Here is a 22,237-nt window from a genome sequence, read left to right as displayed (position 1 = left end):
TTACAACTGGGTCATCTGTTGGTAAAGTGCCTCATGTATATAGAGATGGAGGTGATCCTTTCCTTGGAACAATGTCATGGGAAAAACACATTCTGACCTTGGTAATCCTTTTTCACTCTGCAGGAACAATGCAAACAACTGTGGCCCCAATGCTCAAAACTCTGGCACAGTTCCGAATAGCACTGTAAAAATACCACCGGAACAGTGCAGAAGAACAATTCCTTAATGCTCAATGCTAATGAAATGCAAATATAGGCGCGCTCATATCATTGAGCATTAGGGAGATCAGTTGGAGGACTGTGCTTGGCACACATGCAGAAGAGTTCCATAGTAAATTCAACTCCTGTGTGCATGCGTCTAGTAAAACCCCAACATCAAGCACACATTGGCGTCTGTTTTCTGTGGCCTAAATACAAGTACATAAGTAATGCCACACTGGGAAAAGACCAAGGGTCCATCGAGCCCAGCATCCTGTCCCCGACAGCGGCCAATCCAGGTCAAGGGCACCTGGTGAGCTTCCCAAACGTACAAACATTCTATACATGTTATTCCTGGAATTATGGATTTTTCCCAAGTCCATTTAGTAGTGGTTTATGGACTTGTCCTTTAGGAAACTGTCTAACCCCTTTTAAAACTCTGCCAAGCTAACCGCCTTCACCACGTTCTCCGGCAACGAATTCCAGAGTTTAATTATGCATTGGGTGAAGAAAAAGTTTCTCTGATTTGTTTTTTTTTTTTTTAATTTCTTTATTTATACATTTCATATATACATTAACAAGAACACCTCTTGTACAATCTAGGAGAACTGTAAGTACATCTTTTCACAGGAAATCTCAACCCACACTCACTCACCCGCCTCCCCCATTAGTCCACAACTAGAGCCAGGAAACCAAGTCACTATTCTGGGCAAAGTTTAAACCCTATTAATCTAACACAAAAAGAGACTCTGAAGGGAGTAATGGGCAGCAATTTATAACTGAGGTGGGGATACCTCCTCCGCCCCAACCTCTAGAGAAGGCGCTCCCCCACCTCCCCGGGACTCCAGGAATGCTGTCAACTGCACAGGTTCAAAAAACACATACTTTACAGTATTCATCTTCACCACACATTTACAGGGATAATTGAGCCAGAAGAGGCCCCCCAACTGTAACACAGTAGGGCGCAACTTAAGAAAAGCTTGTCGCCTCCTCTGCGTTACCTTGGTCACATCAGGATACATCCGTATTTGAACATTCAAAAACTTTTCCTTCCGAAATTTAAAGAATAGCTTCATAATCCTATCTCTATCAAACTGAGAAACAAATGTCACTATAAGAGTGGCTCGCTCCCGTCGCTCCTCTTCACCCTCCAACTCCCGAATAAAGTCCAGCGTGTCATACCGCCCAGTGACATCCTCACCAGCGGCCTGCACACCCCGGACCGCTCGCTTAAAGGGCTGCAGATAATAAATCTGCGAGATAGGTGGGCATGCCGGTTCAGACACTTGTAACACTTCAATGAGATATTTTTTAAAAGTCTGTAGCGGTGCAGTCAGCTGTAATTTAGGAAAATTAATCAACCGCAGAGTATTAGCCCTCTGCCGATTTTCCAACGCCTCAATCTTCCTATGCAACCATTGATTTTCTTTAATCATGGTTGCTTGCACCGCTTGAACCGACTGTATGGCCAAATCATGGGCCTCAGTTCTTTCCCCCACCTTCTGCACTTGCAGTCCCAATTGAGTAACCGTCTCAGTTGGAAGCTGAGAGGCCTGCGACAGTAACAACATTTTAGTAGATAAGGAAGTTTCCAGGGTCAATAATGCATCCCAAATCGTTTCCAAAGTAAAGTTAGGAGGCTTAGGCAACAGTGAAGACTTACACAAAACTGCAGCACTCCTCTGGGCTCCCAAGGCTGTGCCAGCTCCCTCCTCCAGAGGTGATCCCTCCAGGGCTATGTCTCCCAGCATGCTGTTACTCCCCCCTTCCGGGGAATCTTGCGCGCTCCCAGCCGCAGCAGGTCCCGTCCCAGAGCCAGCCGCCCCCGCATCAGGGGCCAGGAAGCCCTGTCCGCCTGCAGCCCGAACCGACGCAGGCATGGGAGGCGGTTCCCTCACCTCCTGGCTGAGCTCCGTCTCAGGCAGCAGGGACGCTTCATCTCTCTCCGCCCCTCCCGGCAGCAAGACGCCCGAACTCAGCATACTGCCCCCCGCAATGACAAAGCGGTCCAGCGGTCCAGAAACGGGTCCCGCGGGCGCCCCGGGACCAGGCACCCGCTTCCCTTTCCTTTTCGGCATTCCCCAGGCAAACAAACTCTCAGGTAACCAAACGCCGCCGAGCTGCCTCGCCGTCCTCCCTTCAGGCCGCCATCTTGGCCTCTCTCTCTGATTTGTTTTAAATTTACTACACTGTAGTTTCATCGCATGCCCCCTAGTCCTAGTATTTTTGGAAAGCGTGAACAGATGCTTCACATCCACCTGTTCCACTCCACTCATTATTTTATATACCTCTATCATGTCTCCCCTCAGCCGTCTCTTCTCCAAGCTGAAAAGCCCTAGCCTCCTTAGTCTTTCTTCATAGGGAAGTCGTCCCATCCCCGCTATCATTTTAGTCGCCCTTCGCTGCACCTTTTCCAATTCTACTATATCTTTCTTGAGATGCGGCGACCAGAATTGAACACAATACTCAAGGTGCGGTCGCACCATGGAGCGATACAACAGCATTATAACATCCTCACACCTGTTTTCCATACCTTTCCTAATACCACCCAACATTCTATTCGCTTTCCGAGCCGCAGCAGCACACTGAGTAGAAGGTTTCAGTGTATTATCAACGACGACACCCAGATCCCTTTCTTGGTCCGTAACTCCTAACGTAGAACCTTGCATGACGTAGCTATAATTCGGGTTCTTTTTTCCCACATGCATCACCTTGCACTTGCTCACATTAAACGTTAAATTAAACATTAAATTATAAGCATTACATTTTTTATTTTTTTTTAGCTTGGACACATATTTAGACACAGGAAACAGATGCCAATGTGCTTTCACTTTGGGTGTTTTAATTTAAAAAATTTTTTAGCGTCCATATTTTGATGAAGCGGCTTTACATCTATTTTTGCATTCTTTAGTTATCTTCAAATTAGACTACGGTAATATAGTCTATTTGGGCGCTTTAAATTTAGCTGCAGGAAAGGGACACCAATGCGTGCTTTCACTTGGGTTTGCTGTTTCTCACAACCAGCACTTAAGGGCTTGCACAGGCTTCCTTCTGCTTCCAAAAGCAATCAAAACCAGCAGATTTTGGAGAAAGAATCATGAAAGAAACATGAGAATCATGGAAAATCCTCTCTTCCAACACTCTAACGCCTGCTCTGACCTGATGTTATTTTTTGCAGCGGTAAGACAGTTTTGTTTCAGGCGCTCTTTTCTGAGCATTGCGGATGAATACCAAATGACCTCATCTACATGAGCTTGACTACATTAGCATGCCACTTGCGTTGTTCATCTGCTCGCTTGTTTGTTCCCACGCTCCAGGCCACTGAACATTCTGTGCAGGTAAATGCGGGTGCTAGTATGACGCTAATGGCCTCTAATGCCCATGTTTACTTTTGAGCATCGGGGCCTCAGTGGCTTTACTCCAGAAAATGGTCTGCAAGCCATAGAGTAAGTGTATGCAGAAAATGGAAGTGACTTTTGACTCTGGGAAAGGGTATCTTAATACTTCTACTACAACTACTACTACTACTACTTATCATTTCTGTAGCGCTACTAGACGTACGCAGCGCTGTACACTGGACATGAAAAGACAGTCTCTGCTCAGCGGAGCTTACAATCTAATCAGGACTGACAACAGGACAAATAAGGGATAAGGACAAAGAGTAGTAAGTTTCCGGAATCCCAAAGAGTAGCAAGATTCCGGAATCCCAAAGAGTAGCAAGATTCTGTGCAGAATCCCAAACAGTAGCAAGATTCCGGAATCCCAAAGAGTAGCTAGATTCTGTGCAGAATCCCAAAGAGTAGCAAGATTCCGGAATCCCAAAGAGTAGCAAGATTCTGTGCAGAATCCCAAAGAGTAGCAAGATTCTGGAATCCCCAAAACTACTACTACTAGTACTTATCTTTTCTTTAGTGCTACTAGACGTACACAGCGCTGTACACTGGACATGAAAAGACAGTCTCTGCTCAGCGGAGCTTACAATCTAATCAGGACTGACAACAGGACAAATAAGGGATAAGGACAAAGAGTAGTAAGTTTCCGGAATCCCAAAGAGTAGCAAGATTCTGTGCGGAATCCCAAAGAGTAGCAAGATTCCGGAATCCCAAAGAGTAGCTAGATTCTGTGCAGAATCCCAAAGAGTAGCAAGATTCTGGAATCCCAAAGAGTAGCTAGATTCTGTGCAGAATCCCAAAGAGTAGCAAGATTCTGTGCAGAATCCCAAAGAGTAGCAAGATTCTGGAATCCCAAAGAGTAGCAAGATTCTGTGCAGAATCCCAAAGAGTAGCAAGATTCTGGAATCCCAAAGAGTAGCTAGATTCTGTGCAGAATCCCAAAGAGTAGCAAGATTCTGTGCAGAATCCCAAAGAGTAGCAAGATTCTGGAATCCCAAAGAGTAGCAAGATTCTGTGCAGAATCCCAAAGAGTAGCAAGATTCTGGAATCCCAAAGAGTAGCTAGATTCTGTGCAGAATCCCAAAGAGTAGCAAGATTCTGTGCAGAATCCCAAAGAGTAGCAAGATTCTGGAATCCCAAAGAGTAGCAAGATTCTGTGCAGAATCCCAAAGAGTAGCAAGATTCTGGAATCCCAAAGAGTAGCAAGATTCTGGAATCCCAAAGAGTAGCAAGATTCTGTGCAGAATCCCAAAGAGTAGCAAGATTCTGGAATCCCAAAGAGTAGCTAGATTCTGTGCAGAATCCCAAAGAGTAGCAAGATTCTGGAATCCCCAAAACTACTACTACTAGTACTTATCTTTTCTTTAGTGCTACTAGATGTACGCAGCGCTGTACACTGGACATGAAGAGACAGTCCTTGCTCGACAGAGCTTACAATCTAATTAGGACAGACAAACAGGACAAATAAGAGATAAGAGAATTACTAAAGTAGGAATGATAACACCTGGGTACTGAACAAGTGAGTGGGGTTAGGAGTTAAAAGCAGCATCAAAAAGGTGGGCTTTTAGCCTAGACTTGAAGACGGCCAGAGATGGAGCTTGATGCACCGGCTCAGGAAGTCTATTCCAGGCATATGGTGCAGCAAGATAAAAGGAACGGAGTCTGGATTAAGAAGTGGTTTCTAAAGTGTGAACCATTTCTTCTTTCATCTTAAAATGGCTTCACCTTTCACGCCAATGGGCTACTTCAGTGCAGGCAAAACTAGCCAGGTTTTCTAAAGCCACAGTACCAAACGGTAGCATCCCCTTGTGAAAATATTGAAAGACAAATTCTGTTAACTATAGGCGAGGTGGACTGACCATATGGGCAACCAGGCAGTGCCCGAGGGCCCAGGGCTGTGTGTGTGTGTGTGTGTGGGGGGGGGTAATGCTTCCCTCCCATGTCCCATGTGTGATGTCCTTCTCTCTCCTCTGGAACTGGGACTGGGATGCCCCTGTCTCCTCCCTCTCCTGAGCTCCTGTCCCTGAACTCTCCCTCCCTTTGCAGGCATGGACACCAGCAGCTAAATCGGCCATCTGATGCTGATGCTGGAACTTTCCTCTGCCATGGCCCGCCGCCTTCTGACATCACTTCCTTCTTCCATAAGTGCGGGCCGTGGCAGAGGGAAGTTCCAGTATCAGTGGCAGATGGCTGATTTAGCTGCAGGACCAAAGGAAAAGGTCAGTGGCAGGGGGTTCCAATGATCCTCATTGTCTGGGTGCCCAGACCACTCTCAGCCCGCCCCTGCCTATAGGTATAGGACACAACCAAATCAGACCAACCCAGCTGGATAGTGAAGAAAACTGTTTAGTGACATGGTCCCATCCATAATTTAAGGATAACTCTACAAAGTGGGCACTTGATTATGCATGTAAATGATTAGAATACTGGCACATATGTGCATATCTGTGCACATGCGTGTGTAAATGCTGAAAATCCACCTAAGCGTTATTCTGTAAATACACGCATATCATGCAAAGCATGTATTTGACAGGTAGTGGGTGGAGTGTAGGCAGAGGGTGGGTGGGACTCAAATTTACAAGCGTAACTTACAGAAAACTGTAAATCACGCATGAATCGCCAGCATTTAGGTGTGAGCGCTTGCACCCATTCTGTGGATCCCATTAGAGCTTGCACCTAACCTAACATATACACATGTACAGTGATACCTCGGTTTTCGTCGATAATCCATCCAAAAACAATCGGCAAAATCCGAAAATGACGAAAACTGAGGCAATTAGTTCCATGTGAATCAATGAGCAGGAGAACGTGTGGGTCGCCCTTTGTTTTCGCAAAATTAGCAGCAAGGGCATGTGGGCAGGCCGAAGAAATCCGAGGCAACCGACGGAATCCGAGAAAAATTTTTTGCGGAAAAAACAGCGAAAACCGAAACCGACGATAACCAAAGTCAACAAAAACCGAGGTACTACTGTAAATACCCAGTTTTGCTTGTATTGTATAAAGGATGACAGGTGCCCTCCAGGTGCCCTGTTATAGCATTGCCCCCTTTGGGGGTAATTCTCTAAATGGTGCTCAAAAATGGGTGCCTGAAAAGTTTGGCGGAAAGCGCTATTCTATACAGGGTGCGCGCTCATTACAGAATCACGCTGAGCGCCAAATTCCCTGCCATACTTAAGCCTGTTGAAACCTGGTATGAATCCTGGCACCTAGTTAGGCACAGAGACCCATTAATCTATAACACCGAGCACAATGTTTTGGAATGTCACCCATGATCCACCCGTGACCCCGCTCCCTTTTGGGTTGCGCACTATAGGATTTAGGTGCCCAGCATTATAGCATATCGTGCAAATCCTAATTGTTGCCAATTAATGTCAGTAATTAGTCATTAGTATCCAGTTATTGATGGGTAACAGCTTGTTAGCCAAATAAGCTGTGTGTGTATCTCAGCAGTGTACCCAGATCTGGAATCAGGAGATTTGTGTCATTGACCAGGAAAGGGATCTAGGCATCGTTGATGATACGTTGAAACCCTCTGCGGCTAAGAAAGCAAATAGAATGCTAGGTATTATTAGAAAAGGAATGGAAAACAAAATGAGGTTGTTATAATGCCTTTGTATTGCTCCATGGGCGACCGCACCTGCAGTGGAACGGGTAGGCTTGAGTCGCTTGTTTACTCTTTCCAAAAATACTAGGACTAGGGGGCACACAATGAAGCTACAAAGTAGTAAATTTAAAATGAAAGAGAAAATATTTCTTCGCTTGGCATGTAATTAAACTCTGGAATTCGTTGCCAGAGAATGTAGTAAAAACGGTTAGCTTAGCGGGGTTTAAAAAGGTTTGGGTGGCTTCCTAAAGGAAAAGTCCATAGACCATTACTAAAATGGACTTGGGGAAAATCCACTGCTTATTTCTAGGATAAGCAGCATAAAATGTATTGTACTTTTTTGGGATCTTGTCAGGTATTTGTGACGTGGATTGGTCGCTGTTAGAAACAGGATACTGGGCTTGATGGACCTTCATTCTGTCCCAGTGTGGCAGTACTTATGTACTTAGGTTGGCGGAGAAGCTCTTCTAGCCTGTCCTGTTTATTTGTTTATTACATTTATATCCCACATTATCCCAACAGATCAGGTTCAATGTGGCCGCGCAGGCTTCTGCTTCTGTGAGTCTGACGTCCTCAGACTCACAGAAACAGAAGCCTGCGCAGCCTTCTACATGGAATGTTGCTAGTGGAATAGCAATGTTCCATGTAGAATCTCCAATAGTATCTATTTTATTTTTGTTACATTTGTACCCTGCGCTTTCCCACTCATGGCAGGCTCAATGCGGCTTACATGGGGCAATGGAGGGCTAAGTGACTTGCCCAGAGTCACAAGGAGCTGCCTGTGCCGGGAATCGAACTCAGTTCCCCAGGACCAAAGTCCACCACCCTAACCTTATTGTTTCCTTCTTCTTGTAATAATACCCCAGACCCCAGTTGATGTTTGGCATTTCATTTCCTTCCTAGCAATGCGTCCTACAGATTGTTCCTGGGGTTTTTTTGCTTCACAGCCTTCCTTGAAAGGTATTTTCAGACATCCAATGTCATTGCCATAAAGAAATCTTTTCAGCAGATTTGGAAGACCTGCTGGAGACTAAATTAACAGTCCAACATGTCACAGGTCTTCTGCTGGGAGTTTGCTTTTGTTTTACAGGTTTTGTTTTAGTCTCATTTGACATTTGAAAACTCTCTGTGTGTTGCATCACACTCTATGCTGATCCTCGACAGGGGCGTATCGACGGGAGGGGGGGGGGGGGGGGGATAAATTTTGGCCCGCCTACCTGCCACCGCCCTTCCACTGCCACTTCTGCCCCCACCGCCATTGCGAAGGTACCTTGGCTGCACATTGCTCAGTTTCATTAAAACGAGCGTGCGCAGTAACTGAAAACAGGACAGGGCGCCAGGCAATGTGAAACCAGTGCGAGACAAACACTTTAGCTGGCAGGGGTTGAGGACCCCCGCCAGTCAATTTGGGGGGCCCAGGCCCCCGTGGCCCCCCGTAGCCACACCACTGTACCTCGCACCAATCGAATAGCAATAAAATATTTTAGTCTCTCTTTAAATGCGCTTTAATTTTGTTTCCATAGGTTTTCATGATAAAAGGAAATGAACCACTGAGGTGTCGATGCCAAGTTCTTTTTTGCTGGAAGGGGGATGGACATCTGGAGTCCTACCCTGTGGAGGTAGTAATAAAACGGGACTGAATTCCAGTATGTGCCAGAAATAGAGAGAGAGAGAGGCAAGGCTCAGGCAGGAGATGAGGAGACTAGAAATAGGGTAAAAGTGCATACACCAGTGTGTTTTTTTTCTAGCGAAAAAGGTGCTGGTACTCAAATGCCAGGCTACCCTTCAGGGGTGGGGTGATCACTGCAGGGCCACTGAGGGGGGGGAGGGTAGGGGGGACAAAATTCCCCAGGCCCGGGCCTCCCTCCAGTCCCCTCCACCCGCCCACCTCCGTCCACCACCGGGCCGGGCCCCCCTGAATTCAAATCATAGCACCTCACCTCGACTTTGCTCCGTGTGAAAGAAGCGCAGCAGCGGCAGTCTGCAGATCGTCTCCCTTCGGGCCTTCCCTCCCTGTGTCCCGCTCTTGTCTGACGTAACTTGCGCGAGGGCGGGGGACAGGGAGGGAAGGCCCGAAGGGAGGCGACCTGCAGACTGCCGCTGTTGTGCTTCTTTCACACGGAGCGAGGTCGAGGTGAGGCACTATGATTTGAATTCAGGGGGGCCCCGGGGAGCGGCCTTGCCCCGGGCCAGGCCCAGTCTCTCGGCGGCCCTGGATCACTGAGGGACCCACCCCACAATAGCCAGGCCCTCTGCAACCAGTCACAGAATCTATGACAAGGCAGAATTGGTGTGTAGAGCCTGAGCTCTTTCATTAAAACTTGGGTCCATGGGTCAATTTTAGCAGACAATGGAAAAGGTGCCGGTACCCCCAAGTACCCCCTCAAAACAAGCCCTGGTTGTTACCAGAAACGAATGCTTTGTGTTGTCATATAGTTTTGGAGTTATGAAATGTTGATCGGTTTGTTTCCTATTTATATTGTTTCATTAATTTTAGTATGGTCTACCTTTGCTAACGACATGTGGTAAGATGTTTTTATATGAACGCTAAAGCAGCAAAATTACTTGCAGAATTAATTAATTAATTAGAATGGCTCTCCTAAGAAGCTGCAAAATGGTTTTACAGAATAGAATTCCATAGGAAAACATTGCTCAGCATCAGTCAACAATCCACTCTGTGCATGGAGATTTCTCTCAGGAATATTTATTGTGGATATCCTAAAAACCAGGACCAGGTTTGGGAACCACTAGTTTTGCGCTTTTAATTTTGATATTCGCCCTTCATAGAATCAGAGTAATTTACCATCACTCTAAGCAAAAATATAGCAAGGAAAATAGGAAACTCCAATCAAAAATAGGAAAGAGATGACTTTGCTCTCCGTAAACTGTTCGAGACAGTTTCAAGCTCCCCGTTGCTCTTTCCCTTTTCCTCATTTCCTTTCTTCTTGATATGTAACCTTTCCTCTTCCCATCGGTGACCGGCATTGAATATCCAGTTTCAGTTTTGGCCAAGGCAACTTATCTGGCTAATCGAATATTCAGTGCTAGACAAGTTAAAACAGGCTGGAGAGCTGACTAGCGAGCAGCCGCATGTAACATGGTGGCTGCTACGCAGTAGCTCCCCAGTTTGCGCTATCCTCTTGTTTCCGGCTTCTCCAACAAGAAATGATGTCAGAGGACACTCTGGCGGCGATTGGCAGGGAGGCCGTAAGTGGGCGGGATCAAAACCCGACAGGGCCGCCGAGAGGGGGGGCAGGGGGGACAAAATTCCCCAGGCCTCCAAGGGGGGCCCGGCGCCACAGTCCCCGTTCTCACCACCCATCCTCGGCTCTGTCGACAGCCCCCCTCCGTCTGCCACCGGGCCCCCTGCATTCAAATCGGCAGCGCCGTGGCCTCACCTCCCTGTGAAAGCAGCAGATCGCCTCCCTTTGGGCCTTCCCTCCCTGTGTCCCGCCCTCGTCTGATGTAACTTCCTGTTTCCGCGAGGGCAGGACACAGGGAGGGAAGGCCCGAAGGGAGGCAATCTGCTGCTTTCACAGGGAGGTGAGGCCGCGGCGCTGCCAATTTGAATGCAGGAGGGCCTGGTGGCAGATGGAGGGGGGCTGTTGATGGGGCTTGGGGTGCGCGGGTGGAGACTGGGGACTGCGGCGCCAGCGGCCTGAGTAGCGATGGGGGGGTGGGGCGGGGCGGCAGTGGCGGGGCCCCGGAGGTGGCCTTGCCCCAAGCCCGGCTCAGTCTCTCGGTGGCCCTGAAATCCGATGGTGCCGAAAAATTAAAGGGCCACCGAGGAGGCAGGGGAGCCTCTTCAGTGGTGAGCAGCAGTTTGCTTCCCCTTCCTTCCTTCCTCCCTTTGGACTCCCTGGGGCTGCATGGGCGCAGGATCTATCACTAGGCGTGAAAACGGTTAAATAAAATTGTCAGTCCTCTGCTGCCATGTCTACTGGTAAATGTAGGAAATAACCTCTTAGTTAAGTCTTTCACTGGGGCTGAAGGGGCGCATGGTTGATCTCTAGGTTGTCTAAACTGTTAAGAGAGAATTCTCAAATTGTATCTGGCTAGGAGACGAACTGTTAGCTATTTGTACCATTATTTCGTAATACTTCTGGATGGACATTGTTAATACGTAACCTTTATTGCTTATCGTTCCATACGTTTGCTGTACACAATCCTTCAACTTTGTCACAGCTGGCAGAGGCACCCGAGCCTATGGACTGCTGGAGGTGTTGGAGCAGTGGGGCGATAGGGAGTTCGGTCGCTTGAGGCGAGGACAAGAACACTTACTGGTGGTAGACTGATCACCTAGCTGGCTCTAAACGGCAGGTGGAATGCAGGACAGGGGTATAGTACAAAGCGAATGGACACGCGGCCATGCTGGAGGCGGGGATATGGCTGGCCGCCACATGGACCAGTGAGTCAGGCTCCCCAGTGGCGTAGCCAAGGGTGGGCTTGGGTGGGCCCGGAGCTCAGGCCCACCAGTAGCAGCACACCTATGATGTGGCCGGCAGAGATTCCCAAGCTGAAAACTCTCAACAACTGTCCCTCCTGCATACCTTATAAATAGTAGATCTTCGCTTGCAGGAAGCAGCGACTGATACATACTGCTTACACCAGCCCCACAGTCTTCCCTCTGACGTATTCCCGCCTATGCAGAAACAGGAAGCTGCATCAGTGGGAAGGACGTGGGGCCTACATGAGTAGGGTGTATTAGTTGCTCCTCATTGCAGGTGAAAATCTGAAATTTAAAAGGTGTGCAGGAGAGGGGGGATATTTGACAGACCATATGGCATGCAGGCGAGAGGAAAGACCAAATCACGTATGGGATGGGGTGGGGTTCTTCTGCCCACCCATCATGGGGCCAGGCCCACCCAAAATTGGGTGTCTGGCTACGCCCCTGATGCTCCCTAGCTGGAAAAGCATGGTGGGGAGAGGAAGCCCCTACTACATTGGACTCAAGGCTCGGGTGCTTCCTTGGGGTTATATGTTAATGTGTTTAATAAAGCTGTGGCCATTTATTCCCAAAACTTGAATTCTGCTCAGTCACTGTCTGCCTTATGTGTGTGGGTCAGGACCGTGAGTGTTAGCGCTTAGCCAGTTAAGTGCTATTTAACAGGCCAGGTGCCGCTCCTGCCCGGTTAAATAGCAGTGCATATTGGGCAGGGGTTTAGCTACTATGGGGCCACGGGGGCCTGGGCCCCCCGTATATTTGGCCCTGGGCCCCCCTGTTGTGATCCTCTCGACCCCCCCCTTCCCGCCGCCAACCCTCCCCCGCCGCCGTCACGTACCTTTGCTGGCGGGGGACCCCAACCTCTGCCAGCTGAAGTTCTCTCGGCCACGCAGCGTTGCTTGCTGAATGATCTGATCAAGTTTCTGTGTGTGCGTCTGACGTCCTGCATGTTGTACGTGCAGGACGTTAGACGCACGCACAGAAACAGATTCAAACTTGATCAGATCATTCAGCAATGCCGCGCGGCCGAGAAGAGGACTTCGGCTGGCTGGGGTTGGGTTCCCCCGCCAGCAAAGGTACGTGGCGGGAGAGGGTTGCGGCAGCAGCGGGCGGGGGGAGGGGTGAAAGTTGGCGGCGGCGGTGTGGGTGGGGGAGGTGGCGGCACCAGGGGGGGGGCTAAAATGTGCCCCCTCACCTTGGGCTCTGGATCCCCCTCCCATCGAAGTCTGGCTATGCCCCTGGTATTGGGCCCTATCTGTCTAGCCATGATTAGGACACAAACCGTGGAAGTCTGCCCGGCACTGGCTTTGCTTCCCAATTACTGGTGTTGATCACCACCAAGCTTGTTTGGTTCCATGTCTTCCATTCAGGAATAGTGAACTGAATAAAGTCAGAACAGCAAAAACACCCTCCAAACTTTATCAAGTTAGCAGTCTGAACGTCACCGCTAACCGGACCAGCAGCACCAGTCAATGCCGATTCCTGGATGTCCAGGGCTCGTTGGGATTTGAATGCCACTGCTGAATTTCCAGTGCTTTCCCTTACCCCCCCCCCCCCCCCCCCCCGGTGGCTGGCATTTTAAAAAACAACGATCGTTGTGGGCCCCTCCCTTTTTAAATTTTTTTGGGGGGGGGGGGGATTTTGCTCACACGTTTTCAGTAGTAGCTCAAGGTGAGTTGCCTTCAGGTACACTGGGTACTTTTGGCCTTGAAACAACGGAGGATGAGGTGACTTGTCCGAAGCGATGAAGAACATGGTTCTCAACCATCTACTCTAACCTCTCGGCTGCTCCCCATGTGTTAAAGATACGGGGGGGCCGGCTGCTCTGCACTTCACTGTCAGTCCCTTAGCAACTGGCCGCTTGTTTCAAACCTGCCTTAATGCTTTGGCTGCAAAGTTCATTGAAAGTTAGACTAGGCCCTTAGTGGGAGAATTTGAACTGACTAGCTAATAACACACAGCAGGGCAAAAGAAAATAGCCCAGGGGGGAGTACAAAGATTGGTCTTTCACAGGAAGTCCTGTGTTCTGGAGTTAATTTTTCCCTCCCTCTTCCTAAAACTGCACCAGCATTTCACTGTTTCAAAACCTTCAAATAGCCCCACAGAACTAACCTTTACCTCTGTATAATTGGTAAAATCTTGTGTTATACAACTCTTGGTAACTGAGAAAGGAGAGTTTCCTACCCACACACATAGAAAACATTTTTATTTCACTGGCTTACAGAGAAGCTCATGGCCCTAACCATTACAGGGGCATAGCCAGACACCCAATTTTGGTTGGGCTTGAGACCCAAGTGGGTGGGCACAGGAGCTCCGTCCCCTTTCCCCCCAGGCGATGCAGCATCTCTTAACTTCACTCTCCCAACTCCCCCCAGTACCTTTTAAATCCTTCAGTGCTGGGCCAGCAATGGGCAGCAACTCATACTGGCTTCTCTTGCCAGCCTTGAGCCTTCCTCCTTCTGACACAATTTCCTGGTCCCGCGAACAGGAAGTTTCATCAGAAGGAAAGCAGAGGGCCGGTGTGAGAAGCGGGTATGAGTCCTTGCTTTGTGCCAGCTCAATTCTGAAGGATTTAGAAGGTAAGGGGGTGGGGGATGAGGAAGACCTTAAGAGACACTGGATCACCAGGAGTCTTCAGCTGGTGGGGGGGTTTGAGGATTCCTGCCAGCCACAAACCAGATATGCTGCTGCTGGGCGGACCTGAGATCAAAGTGGGTGAGCTTGCACCCACCCGTGGCTATGCCACTGGAAATGCTGTAGACCACCACCCAAACTACCTCATCACCACTTGCTTAACCCCCTACTGTGCTTTGAGAGAACATCTGGACCAATCACTACCTTGATCTAATCTGAATTACAATTTGTAGTGTCTTCCATCAGCCTGATTTTTATGCCAAAAAGTGGCAACTTTTAGATTATTTATTTATTTTTATTTTAGTTACATTTGTACCCCGCGCTTTCCCACTCATGGCAGGCTCAATGCGGCTTACATGGGGCAATGGAGGGTTAAGTGACTTGCCCAGAGTCACAAGGAGCTGCCTGTGCCTGAAGTGGGAATCGAACTCAGTTCCTCAGGACCAAAGTCCACCACCCTAACCACTAGGCCACTCCTCCACTGTTGCTACTATTTGAGATTCTACATGGAATGTTGCTATTCCACTAGAAGTCGGCCCTTGCAGATCACCAATGTGGCCGCGTAGGCTTCTGCTTCTGAGTCTGACGTCCTGCACGTACGTGCAGGACGTCAGACTCACAGAAACAGAAGCCTGCGCAGCCTTCTACATGGAATAGCAACATTCCATGTAGAATCTCCAATAGTAGCAACATTCCATGTAGAATCTCCAATAATATCTATTTAATTTTTGTTACATTTGTACCCTGCGCTTTCCCACTCATGGCAGGCTCAATGCGGCTTACATGGGGCAATGGAGGGTTAAGTGACTTGCCCAGAGTCACAAGGAGCTGCCTGTGCCTGAAGTGGGAATCGAACTCAGTTCCTCAGTTCCCCAGGACCAAAGTCCACCACCCTAACCACTAGGCCACTCCTCCACTGTTGCTACTATTTGAGATTCTACATGGAATGTTGCTATTCCACTAGAAGTCGGCCCTTGCAGATCACCAATGTGGCCGCGTAGGCTTCTGCTTCTGAGTCTGACGTCCTGCACGTACGTGCAGGACGTCAGACTCACAGAAACAGAAGCCTGCGCAGCCTTCTACATGGAATAGCAACATTCCATGTAGAATCTCCAATAGTAGCAACATTCCATGTAGAATCTCCAATAATATCTATTTAATTTTTGTTACATTTGTACCCTGCGCTTTCCCACTCATGGCAGGCTCAATGCGGCTTACATGGGGCAATGGAGGGTTAAGTGACTTGCCCAGAGTCACAAGGAGCTGCCTGTGCCTGAAGTGGGAATCGAAGTCAGTTCCTCAGTTCCTCAGGACCAGAGTCCATCACCCTAACCACTAGGCCACTCCTCCACGGCTGACCGAGGAATTGAACCAGCAACTCATTGCAATCTGATTGTGGCCCAGTCTTTTAGTCCTCTTGCTTCTCCTCTTCCACTGACCCAACAGCTGAGATTCCCTCCTATAAAATTATTACCATTTTAATATTAAGTTTTAGCTGCAAGGATAAGCTGCTACTCATTGCTCGCTGTCCATCTTTTGTGTCTGCACATTTTAGATCTGTTAATTTCATATCAATTCTATTTTTTTTGTTTCTTCCCGATGGACTGGATTTTAATCTGTAATGGACAGACTGATGATAGAGTGATATAGGGTCAATTTTAGGTTAATTGGCACCCTGGGTGAAAACTGAAATTAGCCTCTCCTCCCCTGCGGTGGTGGCAGCTCCCTCCTTTGGTAGAGGTGCCTCCAGCACAACATCCTTCCTATTTTTCTCTCCTTCTACCCAGCATCTCTCCTCTCCTTCCAGTATGTCCAGCTCCACAATCTTCCCTCATTCCCTCTCTCTCTCTCCATCCATATTATTATAATGTGGAAGGATTCAGGGGAAGGGGCCTGGTGGATAATAGGATGGTACCTCTCATGCATGGTGTCCAGGCTGCATACCTTCAAAATCCGAGGGAACAGTACAGTATAGGGGGTGTAGTGTTTCAGTGTGCGAAGGAAGAGCTGGACGGGGCTGATTGTGTCTGACGACCTTAAAGCTTTCAAACAGGTAGAAAAAGCGATGGCCAAAGCCAGAAGGCTGCTTGGGTGCATAAAGAGAGGCATGGTCAGCAGGAAAAAGGAGGCGATAGTGCCGTTGTATAAGTCTCTGGTGAGGCCTCATTTGGAGTACTTTGTGCAGTTCTGGAGACCGCACCTACGGAAAGATATAAACAGGATGGAGTCGGTCCAGAGAGCAGCGACGAAATTAGTAAGCGGTCTTGAATGCAAAAATTATAGGGACAGGCTTATGAACCTTAACATGTATACGCTGGAAGAGAGGAGGGAGAGAGGAGACATGATAGAAATGTTTAAATATCTCAAGGGCATTTATGTACAGGAAGAGAGCCTTTTTCAAATGAAGGAGAGCTCTGGAATGAGGGGGCATATGACAAAGTTAAGAGGGAATAGGCTTAGGAGTAACCTAAGGAAGTATTATTTCACAGAAAGGGCGGTGGAGGCGTGGAATGGCCTCCCGGTGGAGGTGGTGGAGTCGAGGACTGTTCCAGAATTTAAAAAGTCATGGGATAAGCATGTGGGATCGCTTAGGAACAGGAAGAATTAGGGGTTACAGAGGATGGGCAGACTGGATGGGTCATTTCGCCTTTATCTGTCGTCATGTTTCTACGTTTCTATCCCTAGATCAATACACATTCTGGTGCCACAGCTGTTCCCTAACTAGAAGATCTGCTCATCTTCACTCTGCTTATCCCCATCCATCTATGATGAAAAAAAAAGGCGACTAACATTTTAAAATCTAGCAATAGAAGGTTTACTCACCATTTTCTTTCTGTTGTCTCTGCTGCCTATGGATGATTTACAAAGCTATTTCTTTGCTGCTGTCTTTGTTTTGGGTCTCAGGGTGTTTTGTCCTCCAAATTCCTTGCAACAGCGTAACTTGAAGTTGTCTGTTTTCTACCCCAGGGTCAGCAAAGCAGACTGACAATGTTTCCAAGTGGTTGTCATCTTGCTGTGATGGATTTTATGAGCTCCCCATTCACCTAACCAGGAATAAAACTCACATCAGCTCAGTTACATTGCAAGGCACAAGTGTTAGGGGATGCTCTGTACCCTGTGTCCTTTATCAGAGGTCTAAAAAGAAATATTACATGGCAACTTATTTATAAAACTTTCCCACTGGAAAGAAAGACAGCTATTTATAGATTAGACAATTGTCAAAACCTGGGCTGTTCTTTTTAAGCAGCTTTCTAATAACCTACAGAGCTACGATCTCACTGATGCCTCTGTCCAGCCATTAATGCGGGCAGCAAACATGACATTCCACATGCAGCATGTGGATTCTGTCCTGGGCTCCCTTATGGAATAAATTTACCAACTGTCCAATATTCAAAGCGATTTAAGCAGGCAGGAGAGGGCCTCCCGACCGCCAATATTCAGCAATACTTAACAGGGCAGTGCCACTGAATATCGGATCTGACTGGCCATATTTAAAGTGGACAGGTTAGGGGCGGTACAGGGGGAGGGGTTCTAGGTCAGTTGCCACCCACCAATTCCCACTGAACCAATTCCCACCATAGCAGGGAGAACAATTCCCACCCATAACCCCCCAAAATACGAAACACACTAGGACAAGTAATCTCTCTCCCTTTTCTCTTCCACATCATTTGGGGGGGGGGCAGTACCCCCTTACACCTCCCCCCAACATTATCTTTCCCCTTCCAGACATGTAATTCATGATGGGGAGGGGGACGCCCACCCAAACTAAGTTTCAACCTAATTCACGTTTAATCGGGGATCTTAATAGGGCCGTGCCGACACGGTAAGCGAGGTAAGCATGGCAGGAGGGCGCCATCCTCTGGGGGGCGCCCCGCCGCACCATGCTTACCTCGCCCTCTTCTCCCCAGATCCTTGTCCTTTTTTTTTTTGTTTAAATTTACCTCTCCGGCGTGTGGCAGCATAGCGTTAGTGAGGAGGCAGCGCTCCCCCGCCCCGACGTGTCAGTCTCTTCCCTTCGCTCAGTTCCGCCTTCTTCTGATGTCAGAAATGACGTCACAAGAAGGCGGGACACTGAGCGAAGGGAAGAAGACACGTTGGGGCGGGGGAGCGCTGCCTCCTCACTAACGCTACGCTGCCACACGCCGGAGAGGTAAATTTAAACAAAAAAAAAAAGGATTTGGGGAGAAGAGGGCGGGTAGTGTAGCGATCGTTTTTGGGGGGGGGGGCACCGGAGACCCTAGGCACGGCCCTGGATCTTAATGTCATAAATAAATAAATAGATATGTACAAACTGCAGTTCATATGGGGCGGCGATCCCCCCCACACACACTAGGGCCCCCTTTTACTAAGGCACGCTCACATTTTTAGCACAAGCTACAATTGTGGGTACGCTAAACGTTATAGACCCCAGTGCATTCCTATGGGCGTCTCTAACGTTTAGCGTGCCCACAATTTTAGCGCAATAAAAATGAGAGCGCGCCTTAGTAAAAGGGGGGCTAGGTTTCAACATAATTCAGCCCCTGAAAATGACACACTGATTATGATTTATAACAAATTACTGCTCTACCTATGAAAAGTTATTCCGTTATTATGCGTCCTCCGTGTACATCTGTTTGCTGCTCTAACTTCCTTGTTTCAGATGCTGTAAAAAAAAGCACCACAAGGATTTATGGGACCCGATACAAGAAAGAAGCTACAGTTGGTAAAAAAAATGTGTAGGGAGGGTGGGATATATCTGGGGGGGGGGGGGGGGGGGGGGGAGTTCTTGGTGAGAATTGTCCCTTTAAGTGGGAATTGTCTCAGGGAGAATTGGTGGGTGGGAACTGTCCGTTAGGAACTGTCCGGGTGGGAACTCGCCTGATACCCAGGGGGAGGAGTCGACAGCCATTTTGTTGAGGCAGCCACTAGAGACAGGAGCAAGTTGGGTTTGCTCCTGCCCCCGCCGCCCCCACTGAAGCACCAGGGATCTTAGGTAGGCCTGTGTTGAATATCACATAAGCTCTGGAGGCCAGGATAAGTACATAAGTAATGCCACACTGGGAAAAGATCAAGGGTCCATCGAGCCCAGCATCCTGTCCACGACAGCGGCCAATCCAGGCCAAGGGCACCTGGCGAGCTTCCCAAACTTACAAACATTCTATACATGTTATTCCTGGAATTTTGGAGTTTTCCAAGTCCGTTTAGTAGCAGTTTATGGACTTGTCCTTTAGGAAACCGTCTAGCCCCTTTTTAAACTCTGCTAATCTAACTGCCTTCACCACATTCTCCGGCAACGAATTCCAGAGTTTAATTATGCGTTGGGTGAAGAAACATTTTCTCTGATTTGTTTTAAATTTACTACACTGTAGTTTCACTGTAGGCCTCTTTGACACTTGCATTTTTGTCATTATCAGGGTAATTTTGAATAGAATATAAGAACATAACAATAGCCATACCAACGGTCCATCTAGCCCAGTATCCTGTTTTCCAAACATTGGCCAAGCCAGGTCACAAGTACCTGGCAGAAACCCAAATTGTGGCAACACTCCATACTACAAATCCCAAGGGCAAGCAGTTGCTTCCCATGTCTGTCTCAATAGCAGACTATGGACTTTTCCTCCAGGAATTTGTCTAAACCTTTTTTAAACCCAGATACGCTAACCGCTGTTACCACATCCTCCGGCAAAGAGTTCCAGAGCTTAACTATTCGTTGAGTGAAAAAATATTTCCTCTTATTTGTTTTAAAAGTATTTCCATGTAACTTTCTCGAGTGTCCCCTAATCTTTGTACTTTTGGAACGAGCAAAAAATCGATTTACTTCTACTCCTTCTACACTACTCAGGTTTTTGTAGACCTCAATCATATCTCCCCTCATCTGCTTCTTTTCCAAGCTGAAGAGCCCTAACCTCTTTAGCCTTTCCTCATAAGGGAGCAGTTCCATCCCTTTCATCATTTTGGTCGCTCTTCTTTGAACCTTTTCTAATTCTACTATATCTTTTTTGAGATACAGCGGCCAGAACTGAACGCAATACTCAAGGTGAAGTTGCACTATGGAGCGGTACAAAGGTGTTGTAGTATTTTCAGTCTTATTCACCGTCCCTTTTCTAATAATTCACAGCATCCTGTTTGCTTTTTTGGCTGCCGCCGCACACTGAGCAGAAGATTTCAGCGTATTATCTACAACACCTAGATCTTTTTCTTGAGTGCTGACCCCCGAGGTGGACCCTAGCATCAGGTAACTATGATTCGGATTATTCTTTCCAATGTGCATCATGTTGCATTTGTGCACATTAAATTTCATCTGCCATTTGGATGCCCAGTCTTCCAATTTCCTAAGGCCTTCCTGCAATATTTCACAGTCCACACGTGTTTTAACGTGTGTCTAACTTTTGAACTGCAAATGGAAGTTAACGATAATTAAAATGCTAGCCTATAACTGGGAATTCACATGGGCGGGGCATGGGCGTTTCAACTATTTAAATGCATGCTTTATTGAATGCTCTCAGTAAGGTGCCCATTTTCACCTGCCTTAGAACAAGCGTACGCAGGGTTTTTTTTGAGGGGGTACTGAGTACTGGCACCTTATGGAGCCCACGTTTTAATGAAAGAGCTCAGGCTCTACACACCAATTCTGCCTTGTCATAGATTCTGTGGCTGGTTGCAGGGGGCCTGGCTATTGTGGGGTGGGTCCCTCAGTGATCACTCCACCCCTGAAGGGTGGCCTGACATTTGAGTACCAGCACCTTTTTCGCTAGAAAAAACACACTGCTCTTTAGGATTCCAGAATATTGCTATTCTTCGGGGGTTCTACATGGAATGTTGCTACTCTTTGAAATTCTGTGTGGAATCTTGTCACTCTTTAGTAGGGCTTTTTTTTGAGGGGGTACTTGGGGATACTGGCACCTTTTCCATTGTCTGCTAAAATTAACTTATGGAACACAAGTTTTAATGAAAGAGCTCAGGCTCTACACACCAATTCTGCCTTGTCATAGATTCTGTGACTGGTTGCAGGGGACCTGGCTAGTGTGGGGTAGGTCCCTCAGTGATCACCCCACCCCTGAAGGGTGGCCTGGCATTTGAGTACTGGCACCTTTTTTTATGCAGGAAAAAAACACACTGAGTGTAAGGCCAAATTTTGCTGCCTGATTGCTGACATGCTGACATGCTGTGTCCGCATTAGCACACCAGCAGCTGCTAACATGGCTTTGTAAACAGGGAGGTTACAGTTTATGAATCTTCTCCATGGACTTTCCGAGCAATTTTATATTGCTTGAAATTATAATTGAAAATGTAATAATTAAAAAACACAAGATAGCTTCAGGTGGGATTAATTGATGTGTGCGCAATTGTAACTGAGTAAAGCTGCAAGTAGTGAGGCTTGGAAGACTCTAAAGGGGTAGTTATTAAGGTGTGTTACAACCATAAAGCACATTATTTGTCTCTTAATGTATGTTAAAGGCAATGAGATGAATTATATTACCATAATGCATGATAATTAATAGAACAGTGGGATATACTGGAATGAGATGCATGGAAAACACATCATTAGTATGACAATTGAATAGCACAGCAAAAAGCTGCTCTTAATTTTTTCAGGTGAAGAACATCGGGTCCAGCACAAATCCAGTAGATGCCCCAATACATGCCCCTCCAGCCCTGAAGACCCTCCCCCAGTTACATATCCCCAACTCTGATGGCTCCCCTCAATCCTCAAAGGGCCCCCTCCTCCCAGCCTCCCTTTGGGCCTACCTATCGAACCCCCCCTGGTGTCTAGAAAGGTCAGGGCAGGAATAATCGCCAGTCATTGCTGCCCCTTGCTGGTGCTTAGTTCAAAATGATGCCAGTGACCCCTAGTGGTAGTTTCACTGTACTACTGCTAGGAGTCAAGCTGCTGTGTAAGACTTGCCTTTTATGGCTCCTTATAAGGCAGCTTGATCCCTAGCAGTAGTACTGCAAAATGACTGCTAGGGGTTGATGATGCCATTTT

Source organism: Microcaecilia unicolor, chromosome 12 (assembly GCF_901765095.1).
Source record: "Microcaecilia unicolor chromosome 12, aMicUni1.1, whole genome shotgun sequence".
Taxonomy (NCBI): domain Eukaryota; kingdom Metazoa; phylum Chordata; class Amphibia; order Gymnophiona; family Siphonopidae; genus Microcaecilia; species Microcaecilia unicolor.
This window is presented reverse-complemented; position numbering follows the sequence as displayed.